The sequence below is a fragment of the Pteropus medius genome, unplaced genomic scaffold (genome assembly GCF_902729225.1).
Source record: "Pteropus medius unplaced genomic scaffold, Ma_sr-lr_union100, whole genome shotgun sequence".
Taxonomy (NCBI): Eukaryota; Metazoa; Chordata; class Mammalia; order Chiroptera; family Pteropodidae; genus Pteropus; species Pteropus medius.
In genome coordinates, this window is record NW_024354875.1 from 31914792 (window position 1) to 31928183 (window position 13392).

The following is a 13392-nucleotide window of genomic DNA, read 5'->3' on the forward strand; positions in this document are numbered from 1 at the left end:
GGAACCCACAGGATGAGCTGAAACTAGTTGTATCTGCCTCTCACTGCTTCCAAACACCCAACTTTGATGATCTGGAAGACTTCAATGATCAAGAAGATCTAGCACATTTCACCACAGAGCCACACATGCACCTGGGCCAAGATTTGGAAAGGTCAAAAGAGGAGATCCAGTAGGAACTGGATCTGTTAGGCCCAGAAACCCTCCCATGAAGAACCAGCTGGAATCACTACAGGCCTGGCCACTGGCCCCTCTGACAAGATGAACCAGCAGATCCATGACAATATGCATGAGCTGCAACATTGTCAGACCCTATACCAGTCTTCCAAGTATGAGCATGACTGCTGCTTTGTTTCCACCTTCAAAATCTCATGCAAAAAAAAAAAAAAATTGTGGCTCTCATTAACTCAGAAACATGCAGGGAAGGGGGTCTGGGAAATGTAAGTCCAGCTTACTTAAATTGACACAATACAAAGTCACCAAGGAATGCCAAAAATTAACTAGAGATTTCATTGCAGTGTTATTTATAATGATAAAGACTAGGATACGACCTAACTGTCCAACGATACATAAATGATTAAAAATGTATGGTATATCCACACATTAAAATATACTATATTACAAAAGATGTAAGAATGTTTATGTCCATGAACCTATGTTCACAGCACAAATATTATTGTACCTGGTTGTGTAAATACAAAGATTTGATTGAGACATTGTGGTAGGCAGACTAACAACCTCTCCAAAATATCCACATCCTAATCTCCGGAACTTGTGAATATGTTACCTTCAATAGCAATGGAGAATTAAGTTTGCTGACAGAGTTAAGGTTGATAATCAGCTGACTTTAAAATGGGGAGATGATTATGGATTATACAGGTGAGACATTTAAGGATACTTAAAAGCGGAAGAGGGAGGCAAAAGAAGAGAGTTAGAGAAAGATATGATGAAAGAAAGGCACAGAGAGATGCACTGTTTCTTGAAGATGGAGGAGGGGGCCATGAGACGAGGCATGTGGGTGGCCTGTAGAAGCTAGAAAAGGAAGGGAAATGAATTCTCCCCTAGAACCTCCAGAAAGAAATGCAGTGCTGCAGCTCCTTGATTTTAGCTGAGCAAGACCAATGTCAGACTTCTTTCCCACAGAACTATAAGATAATAAATTTGTGTTTGCTTAGTGACTAAGTGTGTGGTAATTTGGTACAGCAGCTATCGGAAATGAATACCAGCACGATAATATAATGTGAGAATCCAAAGGGTAATGCCAGAGATATCAAAGTGTATGACCTAGAATATATTATGTACTCTACAACCCACAAGGAAGACATAAAAAAAGTTTGTGGAAATGGAGATAGACTATTCTGTGATGAGGTCTTCTTTGGGCAGAGCTGTGCAGAGTTTGCTGCATACTTTTCCAGGGAGAAAGGATAGCAGGTAACTGCCCCTTCACTTCAACCTAATTAGAGGGTCTTGAAGAGCTTGATTTATGCCGCCCCCCCACCTTGAATTTGGGTCCACAAAGGACTGAGTCTACAAAGGACTGCTGCTCAGAAAACCTAAAGGGCAAAGAGGGATGAGCTGGTAATCTGCTTTGGTTTCAGAGGATAAAGAGCCACAGCTGCACTAGTATCAGTCTGTCCTCCCAGGCTTTGTCAAGACAGAGTGAATAGGTCATTTCTGTAGGATGTGGGTCATGCCTCAGGGAAGAGGAGGCAGATGATAAAGCTTCAAAAAAAAAAAAAGTCTGAATGAAAACTGAATGAGATGAGGGGGTAAGAGTAGCCAAGGAATGGACTGCATTGCAATAACATGGGAATTACAGCTAGAGAGGCTCAACAGAGGACCCCCTAAAGAATCCAGGAAAGCACCCATGACAGATTCAGCTCTCCATGTCTGCCAGCTTCTCGTCAAGTAAGAACTTTCCTCTCCTTGATTCTTCTGATCCCCCATGATTAGAAAGGAAAGAGAAGTTAACCATTTTTCTCCTTAGAAGTCAGGCATCAACTAATCTCAGGTCCACAACTATGAAGGGTAAAGTATTACCTTTGAATGAAGGTTGAAGTATTGATTCTTATATAGGTTTAAACATTTCTAAATACCAAATTGAGACTGTGGATTTGCCATTTAAAGTGATCATAGGACACTGTATTATCTGAAAGGAACCAGAAAAGTCATGGTACCTCTTGGAAATTTTATTTAGGGGCAGGGAAAATACCCTCCCGCAGAATAACTTCTAAAGGTAACCCTTCTGAAGGATACAAAACAAAACGTATTTTAGTTCTACATACTGGTCGTGCTCATTCAATGTACATTTGTAATGAATGGAAATTGTCAGGTAATGGAGATTTTATTTTGAGGAAATGTACATATCACATGTACAAACACACACATCAGAAAGTGTCTGGGAGGATATATGGCAAAATGATAGTAGTTATCAATGAAAGGTGGGATTATAGGTAAATGTTTTATTTGTTGATTATCTGTATTTCCCAGGTTATTTTTTTTTCAAACTAAACAAATGCTACTCATGTAATATTTAAAAATCAAAAATACCTAAAGCAAGCAAGAAAAAAATCACCCAGGTTTATACAATAATGATCCTACCTATTTTATCATCTGGATTCCTAAGACTTGTCCCATATCACATTCTGTTGGAAAGCCTGAGCCCAAAAGAATGGGTGTAACTTACTGGAGACCTGGCCCAGATTTCTCACTCTCTAGCCTCTAGTCTGTCTCTGTATGGAGGGTGCTATCTGGTGACCTGCTGAATGGGAGCTTGACTCCACTGAATATTTGTGCTGCTTGGGACTGCCTTGGGTTCCATCCTGAGAGACTGACCTCTTCTCCAGGTATTTGGCAGGAATCTGGAGATTAACATATTAACTTTACTCTTTTGCTGAAGCCTGCATTCCCTTAATCCCCACCACTAGGATGTAACCTTTAAGAGGGCACTGGTCTTTGTTTTGTTCACTCTTGAGTCCCAAGAGCCTAAAAGAATGCTTTGCAGATAATATACTCTCAATACAATGAACTAATTTCATCTGTACAACATAACAATTCTTTGTTTTTAAACTCTAGGACAAGGAAATCTATCCTTTCTCCCTCAAGTTCCACCCTTATCTCGTCCCTAAGGAGAGGAATGTTGATTGGTTAGTCAGAAACTCAGATAATGATTGGGCTGGGTTTTCCAGGGAGAGAGCTTTCAAAGAAGTTAAGAGCTCAGCAAAAGGTCAGTTCTTGAGGAAATCCTATTGATTTGAGATACAGAGCCTTGGAAACATACAGACCCCTGTCCTTGGCACTAGCTAAGCATCTGAAAGGGCCACAGTTGGCCAGGCTATAGTTGTTAGATGGTGATTGTCGGGTTCCTCGCGATTGCTAGGCTCCTTGAGGTGGTGATTTTGCCCTCGAATAGAGCTTCTCAAACTTTAATGTGCTTACTAATCCCCTAGAAACATTAAAATGCAGATTCTGATTCAGTAGAACTACAGTGGAGCCTGAAGTTCTGCATTTCTAACAAGCTGGTCGAAGGACCACACTGAGTAGCAAGGACCTAGAGCAGTTGACTCCCTCTTCTTTACACATACAGGAGTCACTTTTGCCTCATTCTTGTGGAGCAAAAGTAGTTTTTGAAAGTGGTAAGCTATTTAAACATTCAGTGCCTCTATTGAATCACTGCTTTGATAAAAGTAATATTACGACTACAATTCTTTTCTTCCAGAGGAAATGAGCCTTCTAAATGTCTCAATAGCTTATCTACATAAGGCGTGTCTCTCAACCCTATGTGGTAACTTATTGTGGTAATCATTTTACAATAAATACATGTATCAAAGCATTATATCGTACACCTAAAACTAATGCGATATATAACAATTATATCTCAATTTAAAAAATAAAAACAAGTTCAAATTCTACATGTTCGAAATAAGGCGGAGAAATCGAAAAATAAAAAAGGATTAGTTCTTTACTAAATAATTTGAAGATTCTTTATTATAGTATCCATACCCACTACTGGCCTTCTCAATCTACTAATAGCTCAATTTCATTGGCTCATGCCCATTTCATGCAGAGCTTAAACTCTTGAAATTCTCTACTCTCCCAAAATTCTGGGGGTCCCAAGGAAGTGTCTCACTTGTACCTGCACACAAATCTCACCTGCCAGACACTTGACAGCCACGAGTCTTCCACTGGACTGCCTGCCACTGGTGCCCATAGCCTTCACCTCACCAAAGCCGCCTGAACAACAGTATGGAGCTATCCATGTGGCCTGCTAAGTGCCCTGGGATGACAGCGCTTACTCACTTTTCATTACACACTGCAGGCATGCAGAAAAGTTTTTAAGCAAAATAATTACTGTATTGTGATGAAGTGACCTTTTTCACATTTATATTTCCCCTCTATCGATCTGAAAATGCATAGGTTGCATTTGACTGGCCAAAATATGACCAAAAATCTAACTCAGAAATGTTCAACTCTCTATATGTTAAGCAACCACCTGGAACAGAGCGATTTGGAAAAAATCATCTGTCCCTTCTGCAGATGCTTGATATTGAAATCTTAATCTACTTAAATATCTCATATTTCCATCAGGGTAAGCAGAATCCAAACCCAGGAGGAGCTGCAATGTTATTTCTGTTCCCAGCATAGCTGGGGTGAGCACATTGCATATGTAAAGCAAGAAATATGATATGGGATTAAAGGACTCCTTTTTTCTCTCTTTGTACTGTTTTTACCATTCTTCTTTTTTTCCCCCTCAACATTACTTCATTATTGTTATATATATATATATATATATTTTTTGCTATATCAAATTAACTGTTATTTGGCCAAAAAAACTTACCATTCATTTTCCAGTTATTTTCTTAATTATTTTAATATAGACCTGAGAACTGTATGTCTGTTCAGAGTGACGATAAACATGATTATATTTGCAAAGGACTCATGAATCTATTTTAGTTGCTTTTTCTGATTTGTAACTACTTAATCGGACTAGAATAAGTCATCAGGCAGAAGGATCATGTGGCTACCAAATTCTGGACTGCAGCAACAGTGTGTGCCAAGAGAGGTCAAAAGATAGGAGACCCTGTTTGGGGAAGGCATCCTAGGAACTTGTTTGGGAAACAAGGATTTTTGAGGAATGCACTAATCATTCTGCCCCTAGACTGAGAGTCCAGCCTGATCTACCCTACATATCCTAGACTTGAGCTGCAACATCCAACTGGATTTCTAGCCTTCAGCCAGCCCTGCTTACTTCAGACTGGACAACCACACAACCCAAATTGTCATGAGCCAATTCCTTAACTTACCCTGGTGTTCTCCTGACTAATAGGGATTTTGTTCAATGAAGTGTTTTTTGCATACTGACAAAGACTCTGTTTGAAGTCTGAAGACAAAGGGAGATTCTATCAGCAACCAAGGACCTGTCAGTTCAGTCCTGAATGGGCTTTTCCTTCAATTGTAACCCCAAATTTTACATATGCCTTCCTATCTCTAGATTTTACTTGTGCCACTAAATGTGTAAATGTGTATAGACAGAATTTTACCACCCCCTAGATTCTCTAATTGTTTAATATATCCTACAATGTCTAATATATCACTTCCTTGAAGCTATTCATCCATTTATCTTTACATCTCAACAATCTGGACATAGGCCAACATATACTTATGCTCAGTATTTAATGGTGAAATTTAAATAAGTGCAAAAAAACTTTAAAACTGTATACCTTTTTAAAAAGAGGTAAGAGAGCATGGCATTGGGGGGACATAATAAATTAGTTCAGGATGGTGGCAGCAGAGACTGATGGAAGAAAGTGGAGAGAGATGAGGCTGGGGTGATAAGCAAAGATTTGATCAGAATGGCCTTGCATGTCATGTCAAGGAAGTTTTCTTTAAACCTGGTGCCATTGAAAGACTTAATTGGGAATGTGCTCAGCTTTGTATTTTTGGGTTATCTTTAAAAAAAAAATTTTTTTTCTTTACAGTTAATATACAATATATCAATTTCAGATATAGGACAGTGATTAGAAATTTATGTAACTTACGAAGTGATCATCCTAATAAGTCTAAGATTATCTTTTGATGTATGCAGGAAATACATTGCCCGAGGGAAGTAAAAGCAAGAAAACCAATTGGATGGTTGTTTGCTGATCTAGGCTTGATATGAAAGTTGCTGGAACCAAAGTAGCAGCGGTAAAGATGGAGAGAAACGAATGGATTTGTAAGGGGGTAGAATGGACCCATTAACTGAATGTAGGGGCTAATAAGAGGGATACAAATGACAAATTGGTATCCCTCTCCCCAGTGGTTTCTGAAAAAACATGGAAAATAGACCCTCATAGTGTACAAATTTGATGTGCTGTGGAAAAGAGTAATTTAAGGTTAGAAGGGCATTAGTAATCAGTATGTGTGCTAAAAAGTAACATCGAAAAAAGATTGAGAAGAGAAATGTGCTTAGTATGGAGTTGCTTTTCCTTTTTTTCTCATCGCAGTAGGATTGCAGTCAGAAGAAAAGCAGCTTGAGAATCTCAAAAAGATACAGGAACAGAAAGAGTTCCCCTGCTCAAACCAAGATGTATTCAAAAAAGAGCTGAGAATATTGTTGATGACTTTAAGTAACCCAAATAATTCCCTAAGTCTCAAGACACTAAAATATAGTCAGACATTGTGGAATCTCAGTCTTCTCATGCTCAGTTATCTAAATTAAAAAAAAAAAAATGTGATACAATAGTATACATTTTTCATTATTAATGCATTAAGATCTAGCTGCAGGTCTACTAACTGCTGTTACTCTGGAGTACCGCGCATAAATGGTAAGTCCATAGATCTGCAACAACGCTTAATGGACATGAAAATATCAAATATCAGTGATTTCTACTGGTGACAAAGTCACAGCCACTGCAATACTAGTGGGGTTTGCATTTATCATTAAAGAAACTGCTAAATTTCAGTTATAAGTTAATGAAAATAAAGGTGCAATTTTTCTCCCATTCAGGTCTACCCAAAGACACCAAGTTAAGAACCCTGACCTAGTCTGAAGCTGTTCCTATAACAGTTTGGCAAACTGCAGCCCACTTTTTTGGCCCCCGTGGATTGTCCGATTCCACAGCAAGCTAATGGCAGATTGAAGGCCTAAAAGAAAGTGTATTCCCTTATTCCAAACTGCTTCCTGTTGATTGGAATCTTGAGGATCTAGGCTTGGAGGTGACATGTAAATGACAGAAACCAAGCTAAGTTACTTTGGAACAAGAGTAAAATTTGGATGTACACCATTTGGTTTTCTCTTTAAAAAGAGCTTTACTTGCTAACAGAAATTATAATCAGGGCTTCTTCAGATCCAGCAAGGTCTGTCTAAACTGTTTGCAGATAAAGTTTATATAGCCAAATAGTTAGCCAACTAAGAGAGCCTCTCTGATTTACTTTCAGAGTTCTTTTTTTTTTTTTTTTTGGAAATGCATGATTCCTTCATGCTTCAATAAGATATTGAGATTTATGAGCCAAAATTCTGGAAATATATTTCTGAGACACTCTGTGAACGCCCTTTAAAAAAATGCATCAGTGACAGGGAGAACTGTAATTAGTGCACTTACTTCTATTATTACAAAGCCAAATAAAGAAGCATCCAATAAAAGTTCTCCAAAGGTAAAACGATGTTTTTAGCTACTTGTTAATAATAGTATAAACCACTTCTTCACATACTATAATGTCTAACCCAAATCCAATGTACATAACAAATTTGATTTATGTGGAAGAAAGCTTGGTTATAAGAAAAGTGTTCCAGACCATTCCTTCCCTTGCTAATTCTCTAACTTGGTTTAAGGCTCTCTAATCTAAACTTCTAGTCAGTCAGTCAGTCAGTCAGTCAGTCAGTCAGTCAGTCATTCATTCATTCAGTGAGTCCACAAATGTTTTCTAAAGGCCTTTTCTCTGTCATCAATTGTAGTAACTATGTTTTCTTTTCAGTATTCTCAATGCTCTGGCATTTTAGGGCCTGTGGACTAGAAAATTGCCCCTCTCAGAGTTAGTTAATTCCTAAAGATAACAATTTGCCTGCCAGAATGCTTTTGGTACGCAGACCATCCAATTCTGAGTCCATTCTCTCACCTGTGTCCTTTTATGAGACTTCCAGGACACCATCCCCTGCCTCAGTCACTAAAGGGCCAGGTACCAGGAAACTGGGGACCACCTCTATAACCCAGAGCCCACCGAAATTATCCAAACTATCCAATCATAAGTTTGTTCCATTTGTTTACTTTGCTTCTCCCATTCCTTTTCTCAAAAAACACAATAAAGTCTCCTGTCCACAGTTCCCTCTCGCCCTGCCGGCTCATCTTGCTTTGGAGCTTCCCTGTGTGGCCGTGCATGGTGTGTCATGCCTCCTGTTTCTAGGGGATGGTGAATATTAAAAAGTAACTTCTTTCTTCATGGCAAGCATTTCTGTGTCTGTGTGTCATCCTATACCTACTAGAAACAAATCCCAGCACATTTTTAGAACACAGACCCTGGAAGAACAGCACCAAATAAAACAGACCAAATCCTTGTCTTGAAGGAGCTTATATTTTAATCGAGAATCTTAACCTAAAAATGAAAAGCCAAACTGAGAGGCGATAAATGTTTATTTGAGATCACAGAATTGCAATTCTAGAGCACAGATTCTGGCAGAAACCCAAATTGTGACCCAATTACAGGGTGAAGGCAAGGGGTTTTTACAAGAAAAGAAGGAGAAATAAACAAGTAGAAGAAAGGAATTTCCATTGGTGCTAACAAACTGATTTATTCTTTAGCTATACATGGCTGATTACCGATTTTATCTTTAGAAAGAGTATACACAGTCATAAGTCCTTGTGGTTGGGTTGTCCGCCTTCCTGTTAGTTTTACAAACAGTTGTTTGTAAGGCAATGTTGGTTTGGCCCCTTCCAAAGTTTATTTTGCCCAGTTCAAGCATTCTAAAAATTCAAGGAGCAAGATGTGCAAGCAGTTCTTCTGGAATGGCTACTCTGGCTCTATCTTAAAATGGCTCCACTTGTGTCAACTTTTCACAAGAGTTTATAAGTTTGCATAGGGAGGAGGGCTCTAAAATAAATAGAACCTAGGTGCAACCAAGCCCCATTCTTTTCTTCCTTGCTTGTTTATTTCCTGATACCTATGGACAAGGATAGTAGATGAGAATTAGGGAATCATGGAACTTAATCCTTTTTCTCTTCTGCCTGGATGAAGACCAGACTCTTTGCCTGATCTAGACCCTACCTAGTTTGAGTTAGAAGAGTTATCAACCTCTTTCCTAAGTGCTTCCTGCCTCATCAGTTATCCCCAAACCAAATTCAAACAAGATGATGATGGAAGCAATTTTAAAAATTAAATGAAGGGTCAGGTAGATCTTACAAAGCAGCGTAGTGTGGAAGGAATGAAAGTAATGCCTTGTTCTGACTATTCTCACCCCCAACCCCTCCACACTTTATGTAGCATGGGGAAGAGTTAGGCGTTTGCTTGGGCACCTCTGAAGGTGCTCTCTTCACTTGCCATGTTCTCCTCAGACATATTCCTCTTCTATCTGTGTCTGCTTCCCAGATGGTGTGCTCTTTTGCTCCCTCAGGAAGAGTTACTTCCTGCCTCCTCCCAAACTGGACTTTCTCAGGCTGTGGCCAGATATGAATGAAATCTTTCCTTGCTTCCGTCCTGCCCTCTTGGGGTGGGTGGGCTCAGAAGAGAAATACTTCAACAGAGCAGACGTTTGGTTTTCTCCCCCAAAACAACACAGTCTAGCCTCACATGAGAGACGTGTATTCCTCCCGTTAACATCGGCTTGACTGTGTTCATTTCAAGACTGTAACCCTCACTTTATGTCACTAAGTAGCATTTGCCCACTGCCTAGGCTTGGCTTACATCATGAGTTACAGTGTCAGCTGTGAGTCGTTTTATATTAGTCATCCAGGACATCTTTCTGATCCTCAAATTTCCTGTCTAGTAGACAGGAAAGATTAAATGAAGAGTCAGGTAGATCTTACAAAGCAGCATAATGTGGAAGGAACAAAAGTAACAGGAAGATGTGTGATTTTATTCCTCCTGCTTGTGATTTTCTCACTTCATAAATTCCTCCTTCCATAATGTGTCCTAAGAAGGCGCAGACAATTAGGTGGAACTAGGGAAACAGTAGTATTAGGTGAGAGTAGTTTTCTACTTGTCTCTGTCAGGGCCCTGCTGGTTCGCACAAAGCATGTAATGGAAGAGAGTTTAATAAAGAGACTATTTACAGAAGTGCAAACAGACTTAAGAGAACCCAATAAGGAATAGCAAAGACCCAGGACAAGAAAGAGCAGGCAGCCACTACTACATGTAGACCTGTAGAAGGAAGGGGGCATGGTGTTACTGAACCCAGGGAGAGCAGTAGCTCTGGAAGAAGTGACACTTGAAAGTTGTCATGGCAAAAGGGACTCAACCAGTACAAAAACCATGACATGGCAAGGGGCCACACTGGTCGACCTCTCTTTCTTCCTGCTCTCTGATCTCATTCCAGCACCATTCATTGGCCAAAACTAATTGGAATTCAGTTGGCAAGAAGCCTGCCAGGGTGCAAGGCAAGGCAAAGAGATGGAGAGAATGGAGGAGCAACCTATACACAGTCAACATTTGAAAGTTTAAAAAACGGTCCACTTATCCCACAAAGCAAACCACTATATACAACTTATTATACTTTACATTAGAATACTGAACTTCTGTATGCACCAAAAGAAATGCAGTATTACCTCATGGAAGTTCAATAGATAGATGGCAATAGATACTGGGCAATAGATGATGAGTGGGGTCTGGATTTTCCTTCTCCACACCTTCACACCCTATCTGATCCTCAAATTTCCTGTCTAGTAGACAGGAAATTCTTAGTCTATATCAGGAACAATAAAAATCTATGTCAACATGTACACATTTCTAGAATCATAGATTTTGAGGAAGGCTATATTGTTCAATGCCCCACACCCATCCCCCATCCTTCCACACACACATCAGGAATTCCGTAGCTAGCATTGCTGATAGGTTAGTCTGAGAAAGTCTGAGAAAGTACTTTGATGACAAATTGTTTACCATCTCCTGAAGGGAACTTTTTAAATTAAACTACTCTGTTAAAAAAAATCGTTAACATTACAATATTTAGTGAAAATTTTCTTATTTCAAGTGACACGTTTTATCAAAGTTAAATCCTAAAAGGACAACTTAAAGGTTGAAATTCTCTCAGTTGAGCTTGTAATTTCAAGATGATTCAACATCATCCATACCATTTGGCCATGTTTTTATTCTCCTGAGATGGTTTGTTAAATGGGGTCTGGAATCCCGGAGATTCTCATTTGCTGCTGCAGTGGAGCAAAATCAACACAAGAGTGGAGTGAAGGTGTTGGGTCAAGGGAGTGAAGTTAACTGAGGACAAAGACTAGATACTTTCAGAGAAAAGAATAGGAACACAATGGCATTGTTGTTAAAAATTACTAGTTAAAGGTCTCAAAAAAACAGCATAAAATCAAACTGAATATTTGCAGTAGTCAGGAACCAAAAATGTCTGAAAAAAATCAAACTAGAAGGTTCAGTGATAGTTTCTTTTTATTCCTACGGATCTACTCTTACCTTTTTCCCCTCTGCTGTGTGCCCTGGGAGACTGGCCTATTGGACTACATCAGATGCCCTCTGGCTTCTTAAGTTAAGCCATTCGGACTGGGCAGGAGATTGGAAGGGAGGAGAGTAATGCTGCAATATTCTTCCCACCTCTCCTTCTCCCCATGGGGGTCCCTGCAGACTGGCTGTATCCCTCAAGTTAAGGCCATGGCCCCAGTCAGACTATCCTCTCTACACAGTTCTTTTTATCTCTCTGGATTTCAGTAACCTTCCCCCCTTCAGGCCTGGGTGCTACAAAACCCTTGTGGTTTCCTACATCCCTATAAATACTTTGTAAATAGTCTTGTTCATTATTAAATCGCCCAATTGGAACGTGCCATCAATTTCCTGCTGGTACCCTAACTGACACACTCAGTTCCATTAATCTCCCAACAAACATTTATAGCGTAACCACTATATGCCAAGGAGAATAAATGATATATTAGACAGCTAATACCCTCACGGGGGCAGTCCGGGGAGTGGAGATAGCCACAGGAACAGATGGTTATATCACATGTTGATAAGTGATGCCGACAAGCATTGGATAGAGAGGTGAGTGGAGGTATAAAATGGAGGCATAGGCAGGCTCAGGGGAGGTTTCTGGGTGGAAATGGGGTTGGACAAATTTAGAGACAGGGATGTGGTAGGGAGTGGTCAGGACCTGACAGAGAAGTTTACAGTCACGGGCATCCGGGCCAGTCCGGTTGTGCTAAAGGATCAGAGTGGAGGACTAGGCTGGCTCAGACCGCAGAAAACCTTGTAATGCAGCAAGGGTCCTTTTTCATGTGCTTACTCTCCCTCTCTTTTCTCTCCACTGAGGGAAAAATAATGATACCGGTGAAGCCTACAGTCTCTCACTCTTAATCCTGCCCACTATCCTAAAGTAGGCTTGACGTTCCTACTTTCTTGGCCCCAAACCCTTCTTTTTTTGGAAAATCACTCCCATACACTTCCTGCATATTCAGGCCTTTCAAAATGGTTAACTAGACAATATGTAAACTAGTCCTTGGAGATGAGCAGCAGGAGCGGGCTAGAAATGAACGTTCCCAAATGTATCCTAGAAGTCCTAACAGCCAGTTCCCCGTTTTATTTAATAGCAATAGATCATACCGATGCTTTTTTGACCAGTAGAGAATGGGTGATAATAATGTTGAGAAAGAGGGCAGCGAGTGAGCTTCACTTCATCAAGGCGGGGCTTTGGTCCAAATTGGTTTGGGCAGGTAGGCACTTTTAAGACCCATCTTTATCACATTACATTGGCAAGTCCAGAGTTCAGGAGGCCTCTGTCTTCCCTCTCTAAAGCGCAAACTGCAAGTAGTTTCCTTGCTAGGTAGGGCGAAGCCCGAACCATCTCACAGGTTTTTCCTTGGAACACTCTTGGCATCAAAGATAGCCAGTCCTCTAGGACTGGGGCTCATTGGCTTCGTTAATCGAAGTCACGTACACAATCTCACCCAACTAACCCTTCTTTTCTGTTAATTTGGAGTGCGCGACACTGCCTTATGTAGCCTCCCCACAAATAAGAGACACGAGAAGAGTTAAAAAAAAAAAGTGGTGGGTATGGAATCCTCTGCTGTGGCTCTGAACGATTAACTGGATCCGTTGCTCGCGCCCTCTGCAAACCGGGATGCCGGGCCAGGCGTGGCCACAGCGCAGCTAGAGCCCTAGGGCTGCCACTAGATCCCTGATTCAGGGCGGGTTTCGGAGCGAGGGCCAGCTGCCCACCCCGTCTGGACATCCTCGGCAGGCCGGGAGAAAGCCCCT